This window comes from Quercus robur, chromosome 1 (assembly GCF_932294415.1).
Source record: "Quercus robur chromosome 1, dhQueRobu3.1, whole genome shotgun sequence".
Taxonomy (NCBI): domain Eukaryota; kingdom Viridiplantae; phylum Streptophyta; class Magnoliopsida; order Fagales; family Fagaceae; genus Quercus; species Quercus robur.
This window is the reverse complement of record NC_065534.1, coordinates 30,102,857-30,121,206: the sequence shown is the minus strand read 5'-3', so window position 1 is coordinate 30,121,206 and position 18,350 is coordinate 30,102,857. Positions and strand designations below refer to the sequence as shown.

Here is an 18,350-nt window from a genome sequence, read left to right as displayed (position 1 = left end):
AAAGGAGATTTGGGGCTTTGCTAATATTTGGAGAGCTATAGGTTGAGGAATGGGCCAATGGTGAATTTTTTTTGTTGTTAGGCTTTTTGTACCAGATTCATTTTTTTTTCTTTGGTTCTTTTTTTACCAATTTAATTTGAAAAGTGTTACGTACACAATATTTTCACATTACTTTCACAATATTTTACATTTATTGGACTAGTTCAAAAATTTTAGATGCCAATTTTAAATTTTGAGAGTCAATTTTAAAATTTGGAGGGGCCGGTGAATAAATTTACATGTAATTTTAGTAATTTATAAATTTTCTTTTACTAGCTCTAATGGAGAATTCAAAAGGCTAGGGGGAGCCATGACCCCCCCTAGCCCCAACGTGGCTCCGCCCTTGATTGTGCTTTTATCATCTGACTAAGATACCAATAAATTTTTAGTATATGCGGGGATTGAACCCTATATCTCTTATTCAACTATTTTTTATCTTAGTCACTCTTTCTTTTGGGTTTTTTTTTTTTTGGTTTATATATATATATATATATTTTTTTTTTTTTTACATATGTCATATATTTCTAACTTGAGTCATACTTGGTTATGTTTTCCTAGATTTTCTTCCACACAAATGAATTTTTTCTAAGCTTCAAATTTATTGTTTTGATTTCAAATCCCCAAATCCAAAATAAGTAAATATAACCCAAACTAAAATCAAACTACAGTTATAAGAGGGAGAGAGAGGATTTGTGATGAGGAATTAAGAAACACAACAGCAACATGCATCAACCTAAAGAAGAACTATCAAAAACATTAAAACTAATCAACCCAAAGTAGAGTTGTAAGAAAGAATAAACAAAAAAAAAACCATAAGAAATGAGAACATAAAAAAGAAAAATAGTAATTAACTTCTTTTTTTGTTGATAAAGCATGTATTGAATGGGAGAGAGGTGCACAGAAAAGGAGCTATACCTGATGCTCGTGATCCTAGATTGGAAGGCAACTATGTGGTGGAGGAAAGGGAATTGGACTTGAAAAATGCCAGCAGCTAGGCCTAGCATTAGACAAGCGATGCAATTTTATGGATAGCAATGTTGATATGCCGGAATTACCACAATGGCAATGCTTATTTTGGTAACTTTACAAGTGTTCAAGCATTTGAGATCTTATTGCCAATTCTTTCAGCATTTGGCAAGGGTTCTACGCCTTCCTTCCTACCATTGATTCAATCCTCAAAAGTGGTAATTGAATTACTAGCATTTCATACTATGGGTAGATTAGATCATGGATCAATGCTTGGGATCAAATTACTGTTGGGTCCCAAATAATATTATCACAAATATTAGCAATTCAAAATAGCAATCACACACAGGAACACAAATATTTATGTGGAAAACCCTTTCTCTTTGAAGGGGAAAACCACAGGACAAACTTCGAATAATTTCACTATTATCAAATCAATTACAATAATTCTTGTGTATGCCTCACAGCTAAAGAAAAAAATCTCTCTTATTTTTCTTTGCTCTTACACACACAAATTATCTTTCTCAAAGGCGACAATCCTTTTTCTTTTCTTTTTCACTTTGCAGCACCCACCTTTTTTTTCACTGTGCAGCACACTTCTTTTCTTCTTTTCACTATATCTCTATATATATGTGAAACACACGTCCCAAGCTTTATATAAAAGCTCCTGCCACTGCCTGCCATTCTCCTAATTACATTAGGAATAGAAGTTTTATTCATGTAGACCACTTCACCTATTTCCACTTGCAATAGAAGTCTAAGTGGGCTGGACTATGGTGCATGTGCACCTAACAATCTCCCCCTCCAGCCCACCAATGGGAGGAGATCTTCATTCTATCTCTTCAATTCAATTTTTAGTCAAGCCAACACAAGGCTTGATCTTCTTCATTATCTTCACCAATACTGAAAACACCTCATCAATGTCAATCCCTTTCATTCTCAAATAATTAATCTCATATCGGATATCCTTAATCCAATCTCTTGGCTCCCCCTCGTTAGAAGCCCAATTATTCTGGAAGCTAACAGTTTGATGTTCTCCAGTAGTCCTCTTCTCATGAGGTTCAACAATTTCTAGTGGAGGATATTGCTCCCCCTACTCAAGCCCTATAGGATCTTTCACTTCATCGTCATCCCATGTAGCCTTAGCATCTTCATATTTTTCATCACTTACCACTTCCTCTTCTGAAGCACTATTAGGCAATGAGAATTTCACCCTCTTAGTTTCAACACCATTAATCCCAACATTTATCTTTGGAGTTTTCTCAAAATTTTTAATCTCATTGAACTTCTTCTTACAGGTCTTCACATGAGTCCTGTACAAACCGCAACATGCATGTCCTCTTGCAACAACCAATGGCCCTTTAGTAAGTTTCCATCTTCCATTACCAAGGTAGTTACAATAACCCGCTCGATCCATGGCCAATGTAGAAAACACATTCATCCTTAAATCTGGAACATGTTGCACATCCTTCAACATCATAGTGCTACTAACATTGGTTTCAATGCACACCACCAATTCCCACAATTTTTGAGTAACTAGAATTACCCATCTTCACTATACCAAAGTCTCCTGCTTTGTATGTGGTAAACAACCCCTTCGTAGGGATTATATGGTGGGCAACTGTAGAATCAACAACCAATTCAACATCATTATTAGTAACATGCTCACACTTTTGCTCTTCAATAGCAAGCACCATAACATCCTCATCAATCACAGAAGCTGAAGTATTTTTCTCACTATCATTCTTTTCATATTTTCCTTTATTTTGTTCCTTATTCCAATGCCAACAATCTCTTCTTAAGTGACCATTTTTCCCACAATGGAAGCATTCTCTAGTTTCCTTGAACTAAGATCTATCTCTTGATTGTGACCTACCATTGAATTTTTGATCATTAGGTCCTCTGCTTCTACCTCTACTCTTGTTCTTTGTGACAAAAGCTTGATCTTGTGCATTGCCTATATTTGCATCTCTCTTGCGAACCTCTTCACTTAAAATCAAACTTCGAATATCATCATATTTGAGTTTGCTTTTCCCTGCATAATTACTCACCACCATTCTCATGGCTTCTCAATTGTTTGGTAAAAAAGCCAAAAGTATCAATGCATGAACCTCATCATCAAATTCAATTCCCACTGTGGATAATTGATTTGTGATTGTATTTTGCACTACAGGAGTGCTTTCTGCCTTCTTCAGATTAAATAACTTCTTCATCAGATACACCTTGTTATTAGCCGACGACTTTTCATACATGCTAGAAAAAGCCTTCATCAAATCCACTGTTGTCTTTTCTTTCACAACATTGTGCGCAATTGATCTTGACAGAGATAATTGAATAACTCCCAATACCTGTCTAACAAAAAGGTTCCAGTCTTCATCCTTCATAGTTTTAGGTTTCGTCCCCAAAAGAAGCAGATGAAATTTCTTCCCATAGAAATAATCTTCAATCTGCATCCTCCAATATGCAAAGTCTGTTCCATCAAATTTCTTAATTCTTGAACCCTTGCCTTCTTCTCCAGCCATTGCTTCCACTCTAACCATAGCTCTGATACCACTTGTTGGGTCTTGAATAATATTATCACAAATATTAGCAATCCAAAATAGCAATCACACACAAGAATACAAATATTTACGTGGAAAACCCTTTTTCTTTGAAGGGAAAAACTACGGGACAAATTCCGAATAATTTCACTATTATCAAATCAATTACAATAATTCTTGTGTATGCCTCACGGCTAAAGAAAAAAAAAATCTCTCTTATTTTTCTTTGCTCTCAAACACACAAATTATCTTTCTCAAATGTGAGAATCATTTTTCTTTTCTTTTTCACTATGCGGCACCCACCATTTTTTTCATTGTGTGGCACACCTCTTTTCTTCTTTTCTTCTTTTCACTCACTCTCTCTCTCTCTCTCTCTCTCTCTCTCTCTCTCTCTCTCTCTCTCTCTCTCTCTCTCTCTCTCTCTCTCTCTCTCTCTCTCTCTCTATATATATATATATATATATGTGAAACACACGTCCCAAGCTTTATATATAAGCTCTTGCCACTGCCTGCCACTCTCCTAATTACATTAGGAATAGAAGTTTTATTCATTTGGACCACTTCACCTATTTCCACTTGCAATAAAAGTCTAAGTGGGCTGGACTATGGTGCATGTGCACCCAACAATTACATCAATACTATATACACAACAAATTTCACATTTTTTTTTTTTACAATTTGTTGAGTAGGTAGATTGTGATTGGTGCAATATCACTTTCATTGGAACCACCATTGACATCACTTTTATTATTGATCAATCATAATCAATTATCTTAACACGTGTGAAAAATATTGTAAAATTTGTTGTGCCATTACACGTATTGATCAAATTAACCAGTGACAGTCAAAAAGCTTAGAGATTGCTACTTGGGTTGTGTAGAGAAGAGGGAGAAAAAAAAAAAGAAAAAAGAAAAAAAGAAAAAAAGAGAGGCACTTGCGAAGAATATGATTTATACTATTTCTTTATCTTAATATTGAAATTGATATTAGGTAGGTAGTAGTCTATTGAAGCTTAGTACAACAATAAGATTAATTTCATTGTTACAAGCTTTATAGTTTATAGATCAATATTTATGTTGTGTATTACAGAAACTAGATTGGATGGCTCATCAAATTGCAGAAACTAGTTCAATCTTCTTCGTTTATTTATTTTTTTTTTTTTCTTAAATTGGGTGGCCCATCCAAAATTTTTAGAATACTGACAACCTACAGCCAATAATCACTATGTATGAAAATTAAGAGAGTCAATCTTGTATCGAAGGCTGTACCAGTTTGACCAGTGGAACGATATATTTTGGTACCAGTCAATATTAGTGTACCGTTTCAGGTTTACCATTATTTTTTATATTTATAAATGTATATTATAATAAATATAAAAATTTATCAAAAAATATTATCTCAATTCAGAACAAATTATTCATGGTTTTAGACTTTAACATCAATTAAAAGAAAAAAAAAAACACAATATAAAAAATAGAAAGCTTAATTATTCATTGCATGCTAAGAAAATAAATAATACTACTAAGTTAGTGCAAGTATGTTACCATACTACCCTTACAAAAATTCAAAAATTACAAAACTAAAAAAAAAATAAAAAAAAAAACCTTTTTTATCGGCCGGTATTTAAACCGGTACAAAACATTGGCGTTTCGATACTAGTATACGTACTGGTACGGTACATACCGGCCGATATTGGTACGGTATCGACTACCATGATCAAAATTATTATTTGCTTCCACAAAAAAATGTCTTTATGGCTATAATGAGTTGCAGTCATGTAAGGGATATTAAAATAAAAAGAAAAAAAAAAGTTTTATAGAGAGAAGGAGAGAGTGGAAGCAAGGGTTTATGTGATTTGGCTTGATGACATACGTTCACATTAAAAAATCCTTGGTGGCTATTATTGCTATTCTAAATTGTGTTTTAAAGTGAACCCTAAGAAAGGTATATATAGGAGCTAAAGTGGCCTTGGGAGAATCTCTTGATTGGATTAAAATCAAGGACAATTAACGTTTCTTGATTTGTAGTCAATCAAGGATATTAACATATGCTAAATGTGATATGCATGATTCACTGCATCCCCTTCAAACTCAAGGTAGAAGATGACTTGAGTTTGAAATGTAAGCTTGTGAAGATGCCCTAAAAATGACCATGATTGACCATATTGAATGTAGAATGGGCCAGGCACAATGTATAATAAATTATGCAAAATGTTGGCGATGGCAATAAACGACGATGGATGAATGCTAGAAGAGATCTGCAAGAGCCTAAGAATGATTGCACTAGTGAGCAAAGAGTGGTTGCTATGGTCGGAGGATGACTACATTGGTGGCTTAAGGAATATTGGCAGAAGATGACATTGTGACAAAGCATGTGATTGAGTTGACCAATTTCACATAGTTTGAGTGCAAAAAGAATGAGTGACGGGCCAAGTTGTGAGACTTTGGAGCCTCAAGTAGGAAAATAGAGCACAAAATTGAAATTTATGTGAAAAAAATAGTGTAGAAAAATTCTCTATTCTGAGAAAAAGAATGTCTAGACAATGATGATTAAATGTGGTTAACACCTAAATCGAGTGATGGTTGGCAGTGAAATGCTTGAAATCTAGTGAAGAACACAAAAAAGTGAATTTGGTACCATGTTAAAATAAAATAAAAATAATAAAAAGTTTTAGATTTAGAAGGAGAGCAAAACATGCTTTTACGTGGTATGGCCAAATGGCTTACATCCGTAATAGAAAGCCTGTAGTGACTACATTTTTTCTCTACATAATTTTATTTTATCATGGACCATAAATAGGATATAAATAAGAACTAAAATATACTTAAGAGAATTCTTTAATTGGACTAAAATCAACAAGAATTAATGTTTCTTAAATTTTTTTTTTTTTTTTTTTTGGAGAAACAATGTTTCTTAATTTTAGTTAATAAAGGATATATTTTATTTTGAGATATAAAAGATAAAGTCAATAAAGTATACTAACATGTACTGAAGTCTAAATGTTTTTTATTTTATTTTATTTTGGAGAAGATACTAAAGTCTAAATGTGATTTGCATGATACTAAATTTGATTTGCGTGATACACTAATAAGGGCATAGAAAGGAGTTGATGAATAGTATCTTAAAAAATTTTCTTTCTTTTTATTTATTTATTTGTAAGAAAAAAGCTTTATTTAATAGGAACCCAACCTCGAAACTTGCATGTTCTCTGAACGTATTCATTACAATGGCACACCTTGAAGGATCATTGCTCTTAGGTATTCAAGCATCCTTGAGACTTAGAAGAATGGTCTCCCTGTCTCTCTCTATGAGTTTGTGTTTATTTTCACACATGTAAGCGCATGTGCTAAGTTTATAAGTCATAACAAAACTGATAAACCTATTGGAAATGAGAAATTTGCAGATACAGTACTAAAATTTCTACTTTACGACGGTTGTGTTTGGATGGTGACATTTGGATTTGGATTTAGATTTGAAATCCATTGATTTAAAATGACTTGATTTGAAATCCTTTGATTTTAAAATTCCTTGTTTGGGTCTTTTTAAACAAAGAGGGATTTGAAATTCATCATTTCAAATTCCATTGTTTGGATATCTAAATTTGGATTTGGATTTAACAATAAAATATATTTTTTAATTATTATTTTTCTAAATCCTTCTACATTTTAATTTTAGTAACATTTTTAATAAATTCATGAGGTAATATTAATAATCCAATTGACAAGATAATAACTAAATATCTTTAGTCAAAAACAACTAAAAAAATATTTTGCCAATTATTGACAACTAAAATTTTTATATCAACTAGAGAAAAAACCCAAATGATGGATTTTTTTTCATAAAATTCAAAATTTCAAACTAAAAAATTATTCTTCAATTTCACTTCTTAATGGTTCTCTCACAAAGTACTTCCTACGCGAGCATATTCCAACAAGCATAACAAAAAAACTCCACTAGCAAAGGCAAAAATCTCATTGCCTCTTCCTCATATACTTCAGTCTCCTCTCTTTTACGTTTTCGTTGAATGGATATATCTCTTCTGTCATTGGTCATTTTTGTCTCTATTCATTTTTCAAAATACAAACAATAAGAATCTATAACTAAAAAAAAAGGCTATCAAAGAAAATCCATGAAATCACACCAAACAAATCAATGCAATTGCAACTACAAATATGAATAATAAATAATTAACACAACTAAAGGTAAGCAGCCCAGTGACAGCTTGGTCAGCAAAGTAAAGGATGGGAACACCCTCGTTTTTTCTGGAATCTTGTTCCTTGAACTCCGAAATTCTGCTATATTTAATATTTTCGTAGCTGCTACAAATTTACTTTCAAAGATTACTAGGACAAACAAAGTCTATATCAAGTGGCTACTTGTCATTTTACTTTCTTGAAAGTTGGAATAAATCACTGTATATTTCTTCCTTGTTGACTCTGAACAAAATGACTAGGTACGTAAGTACATTGCTCTTGATCCGGGTAAATGTATTCCAATATTGTCATTAGTAGTGATGAAAGAAATAATTGTCCACAAGGACACAATTGGATAATGAGTTTATTACCAAATGTCAGAAGAAAAAGTACTTACATTTTGTTCATGCACGGATGGTGCATCAAATATGAATTTTGAAATCTACAAGTAATGTATAATCTGATAAGTAAATTATTTTATCTCACACATACACAACCAATGCTTCTCTAGGGTTCCAAAGATTATTGAAGAATAGAAAATAAAGTATGGAAGGGAAAGATGTAAGAAGTAATTAATAAATGAACTACAATATGATAGTACCAATTGCATGCACAGAAGGGAAATTTATCACAAAATGGAAAACATACAGAACATTGAGACCATAACCCGATAATTTGAGCAAAATATTAATTGCTTCCTCCTTTCCCCATTACACTGATAAAACACAAACCCATTATTTTATTCTTAAATGTGCAGTTTCTAAGTCTTAATATACATAAATCTTCAGTCAGCTAGTTCTTACACAATGTAAGTCCATTGTACCAGAGGCATTTTCAAACCTCTTACCTCTTAACAATTCAACTACGTACCTTTTCCCGCCCTTCAAAGTTTCTTCCCAATCCAGATAATTAGAACAACTTAACAAACTCTACGTGCTTTTTTTTTTTTTTTTTTTTTTTAACTTACTGGTTGTGATTGCCTTAGTTGAGTTTCAAAGCATAATTTTCCCACAAGTTTTCCCCATCAACCATCAAGAAGGGAAAGCATCTCTCATGCACAGAATTCCCAGCATTGGAAATTTGGAATTATAAGGGGAAGAACCATCATTATTACCTTGTAGTCTAACAGTCTCTGGCTCTTGTTCATTCATTTCACAATAAGCCCCACCTTGATTGTATAGGGAAGACTCATTGAAAGATGACAAGGGGTGGACTTTAAAGCACAAATGTTGGGGGAACCTCCACATTCCCACTTCTATTTAAGCTCACTCCTTGTTTCCCTAGTGAACAAAATTACCTCAAGTTCTTCAAGTGGTGGATGGCTTAGTGAAAATGACTTCAACAAGGATAGGCTTGATCTTTTTTATTGGTTGTTAGCTGCACTCAGCCTCATCAACTTCTTTAATTACCTTTTCTGCTCTAAATGGAACTCTTATAATCCATCTCTATCATCCACTACTCCACCACAAGACTATAACAAGGAAGTGTGATTTTAGCTAGAGTTCATTGGTCACACACACAAGTTGGCTGGTAACCCCATCAATATGACCAAAACAGACAAAAGAAATACACCTCAAAGCTATTAAATAAATTAATCTTTAATCTTTAATCTATTACCATCAATCAATATGACCAAAACAGACAAAAGAAATACACCTCAAAGCTATTAAATAAATTAGACCCAGCTCATTCTTGAACTATTAGAAATGCATTTGTTAAAAGATTTTAACAAGTACAAAAAACTCAAATGAGAAGATAGCAAAATTCTGTTCCAAAGGTTCAAAGAGATTTTATACTTTCAAGTAGATTGTACATGTGCAACCTTTATATTTAAGGTTACCTTTGAATTCTAATTACCAGTATAAAATGAGAAGGTAGCAAAATTATGTTCCTAACCCAGAAGGCAGCTTAGAAAAGGAATTCGATGTTGACCGATACCATAAGCCTATTTAGGAAAATCAAATTTGAAAGAGAGCAATTGAGATCAAGACTGGACTTTTGGCCAGCCAGTCAAATCTGATTAGTCTCAATACTTAAGACCAGGTTCAAGTTTTTACTCAGAATATATATTATGCTTAGTAATCTTGTGGATATTGTGGTTCCACAGGAGTCAAAGTGGTACATGCATGAAGGAAAAAATGTGTTCTGACAGTTTTTAGACCCCTTAAACAATTGATTAAACCTAGATAATTAGCCAAGTTGTTATTTAGTCCAATTAAACAAGTCTAGGTTAACACAAAATAAAAGATCAAATCATGCAAAGCAGCGGAAAATAAATAACACAAGATATGATCACCTAGGAAACCAAACCGGTAAAAACCTGGGGAGGATTTGACCTAACTATCCTCAAGGTAAACTTGAATCCACTATCTTGAAGAATCGAAGTTCATACAATAAAACTTACAAGCCCCCACGCTCGACTTCTTATTGCTACCAACTAGTAGAACTTACTGACACGACCACGTGTAAGCTCTGAATCCACGGACTCCTTCTTTCTTGGATTCCCACCAACTACAAGCACACTCGCTTGTGTATTCTTTAAGCTTTAATGACAGCAACTGAATTGATCATGAAGGTGTAGATAAATCTTTTCCTTGAAAACCCTAAGCTTGTGTAAAGGAAAGCTCTTCTAGATCTCACAAGAAATTTACACAAACCGCAAATATGAGCAACCCTAAAACGTGGCTAGGGTTTGTCTTTTATACTTAGGACAAATAAGAAACCCTAAAAACGTTTTAAAACAAATAGGGCTGAGTTGGACGAATCTGCAGAAAAGCATTCTGCCCGAGTTTCGATCGGTCGAGCCTAAGCTTCGATCGATCGAGCCAGGTCGAAAGGCACAATGCCTCCTGCTTTAACTCGATTCCAACTTTACATTGACACACAACTTTGAGCTAGCTTAAAACACTTCTAAACACATTTTTTGATCATGGTTTGCCAACAATACATATTAGAGTTCTAAATACATAAAATCCTAAACTTTAGAACCTAACAAACTTCCCCTTTGGCAATCCGTGACAAAACACAACTTAGAAGCTCAAAGTTTACAAAATGAAAAGCCCTTTACAAAATAATGCTCATAAACCAAATTCAATCCTAACTACTATCCATCAGTTGCAAGTGTAGACAGCAGCTCAATTGAATCAACTTGTATATTTCCTGAAACACTAAACAAAATGCATAACCGCATGTGTGGAAATAATACAAGTAAACAAAATAACTTCTTGATTTCAAACAACACACAAATAAAGACATATATCAATGAATAACTCATAAATATAAATCAATAAGTAGTTTGAAACAAGAAACAAATAAAGTACCAACAAAACATAAAAACTCCCCCTAACATGAATAACCCATCAAAAACAAGGTAAGAGCTAAAAATGCATAAGTACAAAGTGAAGCACCTAGATACAATCTAAACTCCACAAGCTCCAACCAAAAACAAATAAACTCCCCCTGAAAACAAAAACTCTACAAAGTACTCCCCCTTTTTGTGACGGAATGCCAAATGATATCCATCATCAAAAGGGAGGTGGTCTAAACTACGCCAACTCTGCACGCAAGGCACGAATCTCATCTAGCACGTCCACCAAAATCTGTCCTTGAGCAGCCTGAACGGTCAAGACATGATCCAACGTGTGACGAATGTCTGAATCATCCGAAATAGTCGGTGGAGGAACATTAGTATCAGCAGCAGTACCTGTAGAAGAGGGAGGAGGGGGAACACCACTAGATGACGCACCTCTAGTACAAGAAGGAGCAACTCTCAACTAAGCAGCCCTCTAACGAAGAAAGGTGGCACCTATGGGAGCAATCACATGAACAGGCTCACCAGACGGAAAACCATCTAGACCTAAGTAGAGCAAAATCCTATGAATGAAAATAGGATGAATCAGTGCATGCCCTACGGCAGAACTCCTATGAACCTCGTTCAAAGAACAAAGGAACAAATGAGGAAAACTGATAGACACTCCAGAAGCAAAGGCGTACAAAAACACATATCGCTCTAAAGGAATGGTGTGGAAGTGAGAGATAGGCCACAAGGAATGACACGCAATCCTAAAGAAGAGATAGGCCGTCTCGGTAAGCTCAGCGGATGTGATCCAAGGATCAAAACCCCACTGGATAGATGACCCAGTGATGTAAGACATGACAACGTCTAATGAGGGTGACTCATCATAAGGATAGTCAGCATCCCGAACAACCAGCACCCCAAGAGCCTCAGCCACTACCCGAGGGGTAATAGTAAACTCTACACCTCGTATCCAACTCCTAACTAGGGTGTTGGAATCATAGATGTGGCAAGAGAGGTTCGAGTAGAACTCTCTAATCAGGGCGGTCGGGGGTGGATGATCTATCTCTACGAGAGGCAACCAACCTCTAGACTCAAAATTGGCCCTAATGGCCGGATCAAGCGCATCTAACACAACAGCTCGCTTAGACCAGATTTTACGCTTACAGTTCAAAGTGTCATAGGCTTCTCTACACTTATCATTCTTAAACAGCTCAACTCTAGTGGGAGACTCAGAGGAAGTGGAAGTGGTCCTATGGGCTCTAGTTTTCCTAGGCATGGTGCTAAGATAAGGATCAAAACACAGAGCGAAAGAACAAAAAAAAAGCACAAAACTAAAACCAAGGGCAGACTGTAAGTTAGCACAAAAACAGAATATAGAATAAAAATCTATATGATGCATGAACAAGTTTAAATGTCATGATGCATGTTCTAATGCAGTGAATACAGTCCAAAAGGTTCAAATTACAAAATTGGTTTGATCATTAAGGTTTTTAACACAAAAACCCAAAAATTTGAAAAATCACTTGATTAATTTGAAAAATATTGACGAATTGATCATTACACAGGATATAATAACAAAAATAATGACCAAATACATCAATTGGATAAGTCAATTTCGTCAATTTAAGCCAATTTGACAAAATCCCCAATTCGGATCAAATTCAAATCCTAGAATTTTCAATTTTTCAAAAACCACAAAATTGATCAAATTAAACTATAGGGAACATCATTATAACATCATAGCACAAAAACCCATTGATCAATTACACAAGAATATGTTCGAATCATCAAAAACCCCAATATGTTTGAAAGTGCCGAAAATACCCATGATAATGCATGAAAAATGCATGAAATCAAGAAATAAACTTGAAAAAGAAGGGCAAAAGGGACTTACTGGCTTCTAAGGACAAAAACCTTGCAAAAATCTTGAAGGAAAACGACAAAAAAATGGATGGTGGAGCCTAGAGCCAACGCAGAGAGAGAGAAAAGCAAAGAACTATTTGAAAAGTGCATTTGAAAAAGTCTAATTTTGCTTTTTTAAAAAACCTGATTCACGAGTTTCGATCGGTCGAAAATCAGCCTCGACCGGTCGAAACAGACAGAGACTCCCTCTCTCAAATTTTAAAAATTTTAAAAATTTCGATCGATCGAAAAACAGAATGGACCGATTGAATCAGGCAGAGGCTCACCATATTTTTAAGGAAAAACACAATTTTTGAAAAACAAGATGATTTAACTCAAAGTATTGAAATTTAAGAACAAAAATGCATGAGTATGAGATGATATGATTTTCCAATCAAGAATTTTAAGCCCAAAATTCCTAAAAACAAAATTTCTTGTATTCTCCACAAATTTTCAAGCAACAAATTTAGTTTGCACATAATTCAAAGTAATTGCAATAACTTGGTTGGTCAGACCATAAACACACACAATAACATGTACAATGTTTAACAAAGAGTAACTTGTGTAATGTGTGCGACTAGCAAAGACTTGAGATACATGTGAGGTGATATGTGAATAACAATCAATCACAAAATCTATAAAATTCACCACAAAGAATTTAAAAGAGACTATCACCTAAAGATTTACATCATATAACTCCCACATCTCCTAGATCATAAGCTTGCAATCATGTAAGTTTCTTGTATTTATGTCTCATAATATACATTCCAATTTTAAGTTATGTGAGTTTGACATCAAGCCTAATAGTATATACCAATTAGATTTTAAGAATTAAGCAATTTAACCGAGGCTTCACCTTATGTTCTTTTTGTGCATGTGCTACACTTTCTCGAGTACAAAATCTTATGATATGCACTAAGGTGTTCATGATTGGCTAGTGAACAGTGGTGAGATGATTATTTATGCCTTTCTCTAAAAGTTCAAGTCCAACATTTAAAAACATGTGACTTCAAGATTAAGACATAGTAATAAAAAACCATACACATCTTTCCCACACAACATGCACTACAAATTTTCAACTAGTAAAGTGCAATAAATAAGCTCATCAAAGCTAAACAAGGTACAAAAAACATGTTATGTGAAAATAAATTGACTAACCTTGTTCTCAAAAACCAAGAAGAATAGTGCAAAACAAAATGTGCTTCCTTTTTCTTCCTTTTTTTTATTTTTTTTTTATTTTAATAAAAATAAAAAAAACACCTAGAATGAAATGCATGAATGTTATGCTATGCAAATCCTAGAAAAAAAAAAAAAAAAAAAAAAAAAAAAAAAAAAAAAAAAAAACAAAAACCAAAGAACAATGGTCACAAAGGGTAGAGCAATGAAGCACAAGGACTATGTTAGAAAGACTCAGTTAGATCGAGTCTTTTGCATCCAAAACCTTTTAGTTGCACCACGAGCATTGGAGTTCTTATTCACTTGAGAATAATTACCAACTCCAGGATTGGAATAAAGGTTTAAAACCTTTACCAAATCACCAATAAGTACCATAGGATCAAGTGCTTGAGGCACTTGTACTTTTGGTTTGTTTGCTCTTTTAGCAGCTTGCAGCTTGTAGCAATTTGGATGGATGTGTCCAGTCTTTCCACAAAAGTGACAAACCCATGCAGGTTTATCATGTGTCTTGTCCTTAGATAGGGTAGGCTTCTTAGGCTTAGATTCTTTCAGATCAACCCTAATCTTCCTAGATGATGAACCTTCTAAGGGTTTAGCAACCTCACTCACAGAGGGTTTGACAGTTTCACTCACTATCTCACTCACTGAAGGTTCAAAAGAAGAAGATGAAGGAACAAACTTAGTGGAATGGGGAGTGGACACATAGATGCTATCAACATAACCTAAACCAATTTTGTCAAAAGACGACTTTTGAACACTCAGCATTTGATCAAGTTTAGAACTAGCAGATCTAGTAACAGATAAATCAAGTTCCAAAGATTTAACTTTATCAAGCAAAAATATGTTTTCAGTTTTCACATTGTTCAAAAGATCATTAGCATCAAACAATTTAACAAGCAAATTTTTCTTTTCAAGCTCAAGGGATTCAATTTTCTTCAGGCCAAGTTCAACATTCATAGCATCCTTTGTAGCAACTTTGCAAAATTTGTTATAGGCCTCTTGAAGATCTGCATCTTCAGAGAGTTCCCCATCAGAAGGGTTCTCTTCAATAGATATGCTCTCATCAACTATAGCAGTAGCAGTGAAAGTAATGAAGTTTCCATCCTCATCACAATCAGACTCATGATCAAAAACTTCACCATCATTAAGGGTTACAGCCATAGCCTTACCCTTATACTTCAAATAGGTTGGACATTCAGATTTCATGTGTCCATACCCTTGACATCTAAAACACCGAGAGCCCAAGGAATTATTGGAAGATTGACCTACTCTTTCTCTAGGTTTATCATTGTTATTAACCTTAGTGGGATCATGCTTCCTAAAATTTCTAGGTTCAGCAGTGTTTGTGCCTCTTACCTTTCTATTGCTATTCCTGAGAAAGTTTCTAAAGTTCTTGGCAAGATAGGCAATCTCTGTAGCAGAGAGCTCATCATCAAATCCACCACTTTCAACATCATCAACTGACTTAAGAGCCATTGATTTGGATTTGGTAATTTTGGGTAGATCTAACTCATAGGATTGAAGAGATCCTACAAGCTCATCAACAGGGATGTAGTCCACATCTTTGCTTTCAGTAATGGCAGTCACCTTGGGTCTAAAGTCTTCAGTCAAAGATCTAAGAATCTTCCTAACAATTTTAGGTTGATCATATATTTCACCCAAGTTAAAAGCAGAATTAACAATATCATTCAGTTTAGCATAGAATTCATCAAAAGATTCATTATCAGACATCCTAATGCTTTCAAATCTAGAAGCCAATTGCTGCAATTTGTTTATTTTGACAGCCTTTGTGCCTTCATGCACAATCTAGAGGATATTCCAAGCACTATGAGCAATCTCAACATTCGAGATTCTTTTAAATTCCCCCATAGAAACAGCGTTAAAAATCGCATTCATAACCTTACTATTAAACGAAGTTGCTTCTTTCTGAGAAGTTTTCTACTCACTAACAGGAGTAGTGGGCTTCTCCCATCCATATTCAACGGAGTTCCACACCCTTTCATCAATGGATTTCAGGAAAGTTTTCATCCTTACTTTCCAGTAAGCATAATTATTCCCATCAAAGTGAGGAGGAATAACTAGAGAGTGTCTATGTTCCATGACAACAGGGGTCAAAGATCAGCTCAGTGATCAAATGATCAACAACAAAAGAGCCACCTGCTCTGATACCACTTGACAGTTTTTAGACCTCTTAAACAATTGATTAAACCTAGGTAATTAGTTAAGTTGTTACTTAGTCTAATTAAACAAGTTTAGGTTAACACAAAATAAAAGATCAAATCATGCAAAGCAGTGGAAAATAAATAATATAAGATATGATCACCCAAGAAACCAAGCCGGTAAAAACCTGGGAAGGATTTGACCTAGCTATCCTCAAGGTAAACTTGAATCCACTATCTTGAAAGAATCGAAGTTCATACAATAAGACTTACAAGCCCCTACGCTCGACTTTTTATTACTACCAACCAGTAGAACTTACTGACACGACCACGTGCAAACTCCGAATTCACGGACTCCTTCTTTCTTGGATTCCCACCAGCTACAAGCACACCCGCTTGTGTATTCTTTAAACTTTAATGGCAGCAACTGAATTGATCATCAAGGTGTAGATAAATCTTCTCCTTGAAAACCCTAAGCTTGTGTAAAGGAAAACTCCTCTAGATCTCACAAGAGATTTACACAAACCGCAAATATGAGCAACCCTAAAACGTGGCTAGGGTTTGCCTTTTATACTTAGGACAAATAAGAAACCCTAAAAACGTTTTAAAACAAATAGGGCTGAGTTGGACGAATCTGCAGAAAAGCATTCTGCCCGAGCTTCGATCGGTCGAGCCTAAGCTTCGATCGATCGAGCTAGGCCGAAAGGCACAATGCCTCCTGCTTTAACTCGATTCCAACTTTACATTGACACACAACTTTGAGCTAGTTTAAAACACTTCTAAACACATTGTTTTGATCATGGTTTGCCAACAATACACATTCGAATTCTAAATACATAAAATCCTAAACTTTAGAACCTAACATGTTCTACAAGGGAAACATTACTAATGATCAAGTCTTTGACAGGCAGGTACAATGTACACAGTTAGCAACATAGGCAACTTGGTAACATGATGATAATCTGGTGGTATATGGAAAAAGAAGACATAAAATTGATGAGGTACGAAAGAATTGGCAATAAGCACCAATAGCTATAAAGGGAATATTTAACAAGTGATGGACAAATGATGATACAAGTTTTGAAGCTAAAGCAACAAATGGAATGAAAAAAATTTATGGGATGTATAAGCATTCACTATGACAGTAGTCCTCACTTTCCATCATCACAATATCATTGTTTCAAATGAATATTCTCTCACTTATTACTTCACAACTCATAAACAGTTTATTGAAACATTTCATTAAACACATAATTTGCATTACAAACCCACAAATGAAAATAAAAATAGAAAATAAAAACAAACTCAAAACATATCATTGAAAATACCATGAAACAAGATGCACAAACAAATCAAACAAAACCCACAAACAATCAAATTAAACCCAAACAAACCCACAAATAAATCAAATAAAACCCACCGGAAAAACCCACATCCCTTTTGAATTTAGATTTAGTAGAAAGAGAGAATTATAGAGGTTAAAGAGGAAGATAAGAGTTCAGAGAACAAACCTGAAGTTGCCTTGCCGAGAGAGAGGGGGAAGAAGAGTTTGTGAGTTACGGCTAGGAAGAGAGACACGGAGAGCCCAGAGAGAACCAGTGTGCGTGAGAGTAAGAGATGGCCAAAATTGGAAATTAACACTATTTTTCAAATAATATAATTAGTAAACACTATTTTCAAACTATATATATTACTAACACCGCTTGAATATTGAGTCTTTAAAACTCGATTTATAAATGGATCTTTTTTTTTTTTTTTTTTTGTTGATCGAAATAAGGTAGAATAGTATATTTGAATAAAACAAATACAAAAGGTGTAAGGAAGGATCTCAAGCCATGCAGGCCTACCCAATAGCCTGGGTATAAGTACAAGGACAGACTACCCACTGCCAAAAGCAAAAAAAAAATTGTATAAAATACAAAACAAAAGTTGGGTAGTCATAGAAAAAGGTATAAAATACAACTAAAAGTTAAGTAGTCATAATCATGTCATAATTAATTTAATAATTATTTAAAATATAAATAAATATAATAAATTAGTAAAAATTGGAAATTTAACTAAAATAGTTCAAATAAAT

The 18,350-nt window shown here is 34.3% G+C and overlaps 1 protein-coding gene and 2 long non-coding RNA genes across 5 annotated transcripts in view; 1 reads left to right on the top strand and 2 right to left on the bottom strand.

Moving 5' to 3' along the window:
- Positions 1-18,350, top strand: part of LOC126728952 (L-type lectin-domain containing receptor kinase SIT2-like) — a 111,965-nt gene that overhangs the window by 38,355 nt on the left and 55,260 nt on the right. The gene's annotated exons all lie outside the window — the stretch shown is intronic.
- LOC126729095 (uncharacterized) overlaps positions 1-18,350 on the bottom strand; it is an 82,237-nt gene that overhangs the window by 14,512 nt on the left and 49,375 nt on the right. The window lies entirely within an intron of this gene.
- On the bottom strand, positions 7,300-17,913 carry LOC126729069 (uncharacterized). The gene is made up of 2 exons (XR_007656482.1): positions 17,785-17,913; positions 7,300-7,606 (listed from the first exon to the last, which is right to left on the bottom strand). It is a non-coding gene; the product is annotated as an uncharacterized LOC126729069 (long non-coding RNA).